Below are 10261 nucleotides of genomic sequence, written 5' to 3' on the forward strand. Positions count from 1 at the left end.
GGCTCCAAATGCATTTTAACGCACGTACTTGAGGGGATTATGAATGGTAAGGAGAGAAGGTTAAGACTCGCTAAGATAGTAGGTCCCTGGTGCCAGGACATGAGGAATAGTTCCAGTGATGCCAACCCAGTTTTGTTTTGTTTTGTTTTGTTTTAAGATTGTATTTATTTATTTGACAGACAGAGATCACAAGTAGGCAGAGAGGCAGGAAGAGAGAGGAATTTATACAGAACCTCATCAGAAGAACTGCAAACTTTTTGAACTTTCAAGCCAAGCAGGCTCCCGGCTGAGCAGAGAGCCTGATTCGGGGCTCGATCCCAGGACCCTGGGATCATGACCTGAGCCGAAGGCAGAGGCTTAACCCACTGAGCCACCCAGGCGCCCCCCAACCTGGTTTTAAAGGCAGGCTCTGCGTTCTGGCACATACTAGAAGAGGTAAGCATATGGAACTAGTCCCCCTTACATCAACACAGGTGTGACTAGAAATCACCACAGAATGTCTATGGCGCTAAGACTTTATTTGTATAAACCCAAAAGGCAATTGAGCAAGAGCTCCCCAAATAGTTTAACACCCATGGAAACGTCAGTCAGTGTCGGCTTATTCAAAGGCCAATACAAGGTACCATTTAAGGTCTTTGCTTGTAAGAGGAATGAAGTAATAAATAACTTCTGAACATACAGTTAACCTTTGAACAACATAGCGGTCAGGGGCACCCACCACAGTAAAAAATCCATGTAAAACTTTTGACTCCTCCAAAACTTAACTACTACTAGCCTACTGTTGACCGGAGGCCTTACGGATCACATAAACTGTGAATTAATTTGTTTGTACGTTTATGTGTTCTATAGTATATTCTTACAATAAAGCTAGAGGCAAGAAAACGTTATGAAGAAAATGAGGGTCACCTGGGTGGCTCAGTGGGTTAAAGCCTCAGGTCATGATCCCAGAATCCTGGGATCGATCCCCACATTGGGCTCTCTGCTCGGCAAGAAGCCTGCTTCCTCCTCTCTCTCTGCCTGCCTCTCTGTCTACTTGTGATTTCTGCCAAATAAGTAAATAAAAATCTTAAAAAAAAAAGGAAAGAAAATGAGAGAAAGAGAAAATGAGGAAGAGAAAGTACATTTACTGTACTGTACTTATTGGGGGGAAAAGTCTGCACAAAATGGACCTGTGACCTGTGCAGTTTAAACCTCTGTAGTTCAAGGGTGACTGTATGTGCTTTTTGCTTTCATTCAGTTCTGAAAACACCAGTATTCTGACCTTGAACCAGAGGGAGATGTACCCATCTCATCTACAACTATCAACCTTTTTTTCCCTATCTTTTTGTTTTATTGTTCACAAATTCTTAGAGGTGGGGAAAGGCAGAATTTTTTTGTTGTTGTTAAGATTTTATTTCTACAACAGGGAGAGAGCATAAGCAGGGGGAGCTGCAGGCAGAGGGAGAGGGAGAAGCAAGCTGCCTGCTCAGCTGGGACCCCGATGTGGGGCTCGATCCCACGACCCTGGGATCATGACCTGAGTCGAAGGCAAACGTTTAACAGGCTGAAACACTCAGGAGGAGTGTTTCCATTAAACTGTAGACTCTTTTATATAGTTGTTTAAGTTGCTGCTTTATCCTCTCAACAGTATGTCGACTAAGAAAGAATTCACTGAAAGTTCAAGCAAACAGATATTTGTGGGAGCCATGAGAATTGTAATTTGGTAGACACAGTTTCAGGTCGAAACCTGACTTGTGCTCCCAGGAAGACAAAGAGGGAGGTGAGAGTTATAAAGGGGAAAGTTTACACGTTTAGTTTTCATCTAGGTCCTCTGTGTAAGGGAGGGATTGAACCAAGGTTAACTGGGATTGGTTGGGTCAATATCCAAATGAGGGATAGAAGTTTGTTAAACTGAATCTGCTCCTTTCCAAGAGAAGGGAGCAGAGGATCTGGTTGCCCTGTGTTGTGTCCAGGCTGAGGACTTGACGCTGGCTTGAAAATTCAAAAAGTTTGCAGTTCCTCAAAAAGTTTGAGGTTCTGTATAAATTCCTCCTCCCTTGTGGCCTCCCTGTCCTAACATCATAGAGACTCTCTTAGCTAGGCTTGCTTGCCCCATTACATGATCTCCTTTTCCAAATATTTAAATTTACATAGTTAGGAATAAGGGCACAACTTTTTTTTTTTAAGGAAGTTTATTGAGGAGAGGATATTAGGGGTATTTTTGGTGAAGTTTTTATTTAAATTCCACTTAGTTGATGTACAGTATAACATTAGACTTGGGCGCACAGTCTAGTGGTTCAGCACTAACAAATATTACCTGGGGCTCATCACAAGTGCACCCCTTAATCCCCATCACCTTAATGCCTACCACCTATTCCCACATCCTCCCCCACTGCACCTCCCGGGGACCATCAGTCTCTTCTCTATAATTAAGAGTCTATTTCTTGGTTTGCCTCACTCTCTTTTTTCTTTTTCTTTTTTATTTTTTTAAGATTTATTTATTTATCTATCTATCTATCTATTTATTTATTTATTTATTTGACAGATGGAGATCACAAGTAGGCAGAGAGGCAGGCAGAGAAGAAGAAGCTGGCTCTCTGCTGAGCAGAGCCCGATGAGGGACTTGATCCCAGGACTCTGAGATCATGATCTGAGCTGAAGGCAGAGGCTTTAACCCACTGAGCCACCCAGGTGCCCCCCTCTCTTTTTTTCTATGATCATTTGTTTTGTTTCTTAAATTTCACGTAGAAGAGGAACGATAGGGTATTTGTCTTTCTCTGACTTATTTCACTTAGCATAATATGGGAAGATTTCATTCTTCTTATGGCTGAGTAACATTCCATTACACACACACACACACACACCCCACATCTTCTTTATCCATTCATTAGCTGATGGACACTTGGGCTATTCCCGGATCTTGACTTTTGTAGATAATGCTGTTGTAAACAGGAGTACATGTATCCCTTTGAATTTAGCATTTTTGGGTAACTACCTAGTAGTGTAATTGTTGGATCATATTTTTAAGGGTATTTGGGTTTTGGTTTGGTTTCGTTTTTTTTTTTTTTTTATTAAAGATTTTATTTATTAATTTGACAGAGAGAAATCACAAGTAGACGGAGAGGCAGCCAGAGAGAGAGAGAGAGGGAAGCAGGCTCTCTGCTCAGCAGAGAGCCCGATGCGGGACTCGATCCCAGGACTCTGAGATCATGACCTGAGCTGAAGGCAGCGGCTTAACCCACTGAGCCACCCAGGCGCCCTGGTTTCATTTTTTTAAGCAAACTCTATGTGCAATGTGTGGCTTGAACTCACAACCCCAAGATCAAGAATCACAACTCTCCCAACTGAGCCAGCCAGGAGACTCGCAAGGCTTTTTTGTAGCTGCTGTAGCAACCAGCCCACTGCTAGGCGCCTAGTCATATAAAAATTTTTTTTAAAAATTTATCATTAACTTGTTGAGTACGTACTGTGCACAAACCACAGCATTAAGTCTAGGATGAACATAAAGACAGATGTGGTTCACTCCATGAGTCTGAATCATTTACCGTCCATCAGGAGGAATTACATTGTAACAGTTGCAGAAATCAAATACTGTGGCAGTCCCAGCAGAGAAAGAGTCCTTGTGGGGTTCAGAAAAGATGCGACAGAAACATGTTCCCTCAAATAGGGTTTGACTTGAAGTAAGTGAAGCCAGACCAGGGATGGGTAGGGAGAGTCCTAGTTAGCTGGAAGGTGGGTTGCTTTTGGGAGACAAGGGGCAGAAGGGCTGAACCATGGCTTGGGTATCAGCCTGGGGAGGGTTTCAAATTGCAAGCCGTGACATTTGGACTCTGTGTCTTAGGCAATGGAAAGATATCGAGCCCTTTTATTCTTTTTGATTTTAAGTTTTTATTTTAATTCTAGTGAGCATTTTCGACCAACACAATCTGAGCTTTAGAAAGATCTTTCAGGCACCTGTAGATCCTATAGGTGGGAGGTAGAGGCAGAACTTAAAGGCAGGGAGAGTAGTTGAGAGGCTCATGAATCTTTGAGTTGGAAGGACAAGAAGGCTTGAATCAGGTGGCAGGAAGCAGAGAATTGGAAACAGACATACCCAGCACCTGGTACATCGTAAAGCACTTTCTCGTTGATTTTTCTTATTTGACCTGCACAACCTCTGGGAGGTACTGCCTTGTCTGAGGAATAAGGAGTTAGGGATTCATGGAAGGTATTTGACTTGCCCATTTGCTAAGCTAAGAAGCAGCCGGGGACCTTCCGAGTCTTCTTACGGGGAGATGTCTGAGGCAGAATCCACGAAACTATTCGGTTGTGGAAAGAGTCTGCCCTTATGGGTGAGAGCAGTGGGCGTGATCCCAGAGAGAGCACCCCCTAGCCGGGATTTAGAAACACTTGTGCTCACTAGTCCTTTGAAGTTAAAGAGAAAGACAAAAGAGAGTGCTCAAGCCCAGAAATGCAGCAAATGAATTATAGCATTTGGGAAGAATTCGCTCCAAGCTCCAGTTTCTAGAGGGAAGATGAAGCACCGCGCCAGGGAGGCTTAACCGGGCAATAAAACGCCCCTTGGGAGAGGATAAGAAGGATCCTAAGTTATCAGCAGTAAATGAATCCAGTGGAAGCAGGAGACGGACAAGGAGGGTAGAACACTGGAGTCGCAAATGGGAAAAATCAAGGCAGAAGGATACAATGAAATTAGATGCGCAAGCTGGTTGGGATGCTGGGGTTGATACTACTCATTTGTTTCTCTTTCCTTCCTCCCCTCCTTCCTCCCTTCCCCGTTCCTCGCTGCCTCCCTCCCTTCCTCGGTTCCTTCCTTCTACTTGAATCTAGTTTGTGCCAGGCAATGAACCAGACTCAAAGATACAAGTAAGTTACTCTGAGATAGTGAATGAAATGCTTTGAAGAACACGGCAGTTATGTTCCTTAATGGACTACCTAGACTCTCCTTAAAATGACCGGGGGTGGTCACACTTGGTTACACATTCGAACTTCAGACCTTTCTAGTTACTAGAAATAATATTCCTTCCTGGTGGTGTCTAATTTAAAAAGCTCCTTTCCCGCATTATTTCACTTACTTCCACCAAAGTTCTTACTGAGTCAAAACATGCCTTCCAACTGTTAGAACCCCAGTGACGCCCCACTCCCTGAGTCCTAGGAACAGCTCTTTTCTCTCCCATTAAACCCCTAGCACATTCCTCTGAGATAGTCCTTCTTGGTGCATAACATTCTTAGGTCCTACAGCTGGGCCTCTGTGAAGATAATGGTTTTGAACTGCTTTGCCCCCTTAATCACTCTCTGTCAGACACATAACAGTTTGTCTGTGTTTTTCTTAAAAGGTAGTGTCCATATGTGAGTGAAAAATTCCAGATGTGTTGGACAAGCTCTAAATAGCTCTGGAGTGTTTCCTTCATTTTACTGTTAGCCTACTTCTTCTGAAGCTTAAAATCAAAGTTGGAGTTGACACGACCCATTTCTGAAAAATTGCGACGTTCAACTCAACTTAAATTTTAACTCCTTTTCAAATAAGTTGCAAAGAGAGTAACAACATATCCCCATAAGTGTTTGCATTCTAAAAAGATAAATAAATATGTTTATTTTAGGGGTAGGATATTTCTGGAAGGACATGTACCAGAGCAAGAGTGGGAAAGAGAGATTCTAAGAGGGAGATTTTTAACCTTTTACTTTATACCTTTTGGTATTGTTTGTATTCTAGATGAAATATTTAATAAAATAAAAAGTACAGTTATAATTTTATGCTTGGGGCACTGAGGTGGCTCAGTCAGTTAAGTGTCTAATTCTTGGTTTCAGCTCAGGTCATGATCTCAGAGTCATGAGATCGAGCCCTGCATCAGGCTCCATGTGGGTTGTGGAGTCTGCTTGAGATTTTTTTTCCCCTTCTTCCTGTGCTGCTTCCCCTGCTTGTGCTCTCTTGCTCTCTCTCTCTCAAATAAATAAAATCTTTAAAAAACCCATAATTTTATTCTTAGCTGTACTTAGTCAGTGAATGATCACATGACTCTTTTTGTACGAGCTACAGTTAATCTGAAAGCTTATTTTTCTGTAGCTGGGTTTTTTAACGTAAATGCAATATTTCAATTTATTTTTATTAGGGTTCATCCTGTTTTATTAAACCTATTGAATCTGGGAAAAGCCTTTTGAATCTTGATTTTTAAATCCAACTCAAAGACACAATGTTCCCAGAATTATCTCATCTGCCAAATTAATAAATATGCCATTTATGGTAATAATAATGGTGGGCAAACCCAATTTTTTAAGGGCTTAATGTGTTCTGTGCACTGGGGTAAACATTTTACAACAGTATCTAATTTACTCTTCAGAACAGTCCTTTGAGGTTGGTGCAATTATCCCCATTTATGGATGATGAAACCAAAGAGAAGAAAATTAACTTGCTCCCATTCACACATGTATTTAGTGGTAGAGCCAAGATTTGAAACTAAACTCTCTCTGACTCAGAACAAGTGTTCTTTTTTTTTTTTTAAGTTGTGATTAAAAAAAACCACATAACATGAAATTCACCCTCTTTTTTTTTTTTAACACAGTGTTATATTAGTTTCATGTGTACAATATAATGATTCCACAGTTCTGTACATTACTCAGTGCTCATCTGGAATGTTTAAGGATACGGGAGGGGTAGAGGGAGTCGGGGAGAGAGAGAATCACAAGCAGGCTTCACCCCCAGCGTGGAGCCTGGTGTGGGGCTCCATCTCACGACCCTGAGATGAGGACCTGAGTGGAAATGGAGAGTTGGGCACATAACTGAGCTATCCAGGCCCCCGGCAGGGTGGCTGTTCTGAACCAGTGCGGTATCCATGCCATCAGTGAAAGTGACAAACAGAACAGGGTCAAGGACAGAGACTTGTGCCAGACTTCCTCCTCCAGTGAGAGAGCAATCTGTGAACTCACATTCTTTGTATACATTTTATTGTCACTCAGCTGTGTGAGATATCAAGGACTAATTAATTAATGCTTAAAAACGAGCTGTCTGATATGAGAGCTCTTGGCCCCAAAGGGCTACTGATAACTTGAAATGTGTCTAGTCCAAGTTGAGATGTGCTGGAGGTATAAAGTACACACTGGGATTCCAAAGACGGTATGAGATAAAGAATTTAAGGTACCTCCTTAACAATTGTTCATGTCAATTGCATGTTTTAAAAAATAATATTTTGGATATATTTGGTTAAATAAAGTATTTCACTAAAATTAATTTCACTTGTTTATTCTATTATGTGGCTACTAGAAAATTTCTAATTACATATGAGGCTTGCATTCATGGCTCACATTATATTTCTTTTCTTTTCGAGAGAGAGAATGGAGTAGGGAGGGGCAGAGGGAAAAGGAGAGAGAATCATAAGCAGACCCCACACCTACTGCGGAGCCTGATGTGGGGCTCGAACTCACAAGCCTGAGATCACGACCTGAACTGAAATCGAGAGTCAGATGCTTAACCAACTGAACCACTCAGGTGCTCCTCTCATTCTGTTTCTATTGGACAGCACTGGCCTAAACCAATCCTGGACTTCTAAGGGCCCACAATTCAGATATACATATATAACTTTTCATATATTATTATATAATAATATGTATTATTGATTAGTATAAATATCAATCCAGAGTGCTACAGACTCCAGGAGTTTACAAGTGGGGACCGTCCCTAAAGAAGGACCGAGGAGAGGGAGTTGAAATTCTCTGGGCCTTTATGGAGATAAAGAAAAAGGCTTTCTAGGACAGGGGTCATCATGAGGGACGCTGTGAGACGAGCCTTGATTCTGGGAGCAAGAGTGAGGATGATGACCTGAACAGAGGTCGTAACGGAGCGGAGGACCCTGCAGAGACCAGGTGGGCTCATTCGCCGCGAAGCCCGCGATGGTGCTCGTGGACTTGGTTTTCAGCAGAGAGGAAGCATAGACATGGCTAGTGCAGGAATGAGGAAATCTGCGGGCTGTTTATCCACCAAAAGTCCTCCCATATTTATTAGTGAACCAAACTACTAGTGCAGAAGCATAGAAACAAAGAGAAAAATCATTTTCTTGAGAAAACATGGCCAGCTGTCCAGAGACCGTGATGTTTCAGTCGGACATGGTAAGACGCTAGTGGTAAGTGCATCTCATGTGGGATTCCTTACAGACCCAACGTGGCTCTTCTCCACGGTCCCTTCTCGGAATTGGACCTGATTCTGTTTTCCTTTGGACCCGTGGGAGAGTGGGGTGATCCTGCTTTGGTTTCTGGGCCATAAATCTCATGATCCGGGGAGTCTTGTGAGCAGCCCAGGCAACAGTCAACCGCACACACCAGGACGGTGGGGAAAGGGAGAGAGTGGCGTCCGGTTTTGAGTTCTGACAAAGCAGAGGTACAGAACGGATGGGCAGGGGCAAGGGGCGGGGCTGACACACTAAAACAAGGAGAGAACAATGAAGTAGCTAATGTTTGGGTCTGGGCAGGAGTTAAGCTGGGGGCTTAACTTAAGGGTCGGGCTGTGCGGATAGAGAGGAGACGAGGTGTAAGAGATGTGATTTAAAAAGTAGTAATAACCCCAAAAAAAGCCCCCCAAACCCATAGGACTTGAGGAGTGGCTGTGTATAGTTGGGAATTACCCTCAGAGGCTGTGTGTGCAGGCTTTCTTTTTTATCCGGACTAAATGAGAGTTGAGAGGGTGACTGTCGTGGTCACTGGGACGATCACACACAATGAGCCCGTTCAGCGGACAAGATTCAACTTGAAACAAGCTGCTCAGAAGCTCCTTTAATAACCGCCAGCGTTTCCAAGAACCCTCTGCTTGGAACACTTCTTTGCAGATCACAGCTTAACCAAAACCCCAAACCATGGAGTTTCCCCACTTGGCACTCCTCGGTATTTAAATGAATATCCAATAATGGGGTTAAAGTTCCCTGGACCGAGGGGCTGGGCTGGGCTGGGCGAGGACTGAAAGCTCTCGCACACACTGGCGGGAATCCACACAAAGAACAAAGGGGATGTGGCATGTAAATAGAATCGGAGCATCAGACAGAGCTTAGGCAAAGTCACCAGTGTCCCACACAGCCCAGTGAAAGGGAACAGGGCTTATTCAACTCTGCAAGTTAACCAAACTGAACGGCCAAGGGCAGTGAGGTCCTTTTCTTGTCCTTCTGCTGGGACGTTTAGTACCAGAGTTCGTTCGATTAACCGGCAAAATTGATTGATGTGCGCTCACTGCAGGCAAATTTATTAAGAGGAAATTGACAATAACTTTTGGAACAATGGCTCATCCATCATCTATCCTAGGTATCAATACCCACCAGGCACCAGCCACGGTGGTAGGTGATAAGAATATAAGCCAGTACTTGGTTTCTCCCCTCAAAAAACATGGGAGACCAGCCCATAAGCTCGGAGGTGAAACAGAAATGCTTGGTCCTCTGGTTGGGTGGGAGTAAGTGATGCAGAGTTTGCTGGGGACGTTGGTGAGTCACTGAAGGCTCGGCCCGGGGGCGGGGGGGAGGGGGGACACCATCCAGTGTGAGGGTCCCTCCTCATTACTAACGGGTTGTGTATTTGTGGATTCTGGATTTGTGTGTTGGCCTACTGGCTAAAATTTACTTGTGACCTCAAAATCCATGTTTGCGGCACGTCCACGGTCATTGGTGGATATGGACAAAGACAGTTTTGAGTCTCCCCCTGCACACGTCCTCAGCGGCGGTCGAACAAGGCGTCGCTCGGTCTTCTTGTTTCCGCTCACACTGTAAACAAGTGTCCTTTCTGTGGGCTATTTCGTGTCACTTTTTTTTTTTTGCTTTTTTTTTTTTGCTTTTGCTTTCTCTTTCTGATTTCATTGTTTAAATTGGTCCCCAAGGGACATCTGGGTGTCTCAATTGGTTAAGGGTCAGCCTTCGGCTCAGGTCATGATCCCGGGGTCCTGGGATCCAGTCCAGCGTCCGGCTCTTTGCTCAGCAGGGAGCTGCTTCCTCCTCTGCCTGCTGTTCTCCCTGCTTGTGCTCACTCACTCTCTCTCTCTGATAAATAAATAAATTAATTAAATCTTTAAAAAAATAAAATAAATAAAATAAAATGGTCTGCAAGGTTGTGCTGAAGTGCCGGCTTGTGCCAAGTGCAGGAAAGCTGTGATGTGCTGTAGGGAGAACACACCTGTGTTAGATAAGCTCGGATCAGGCAGGGGTCACAATGCTGGCGGCTGAGTTCACTGTCAATGAATCAGCAATACATAAGGCATCTTTAAACTGAAACACCCACAAATCCAGGATATGCGTTAATGGGTTGACGAAAATGTGAACAG

The sequence above is a fragment of the Mustela erminea genome, chromosome 14, assembly GCF_009829155.1.
Source record: "Mustela erminea isolate mMusErm1 chromosome 14, mMusErm1.Pri, whole genome shotgun sequence".
In the NCBI taxonomy this organism is placed as follows: Eukaryota; Metazoa; Chordata; class Mammalia; order Carnivora; family Mustelidae; genus Mustela; species Mustela erminea.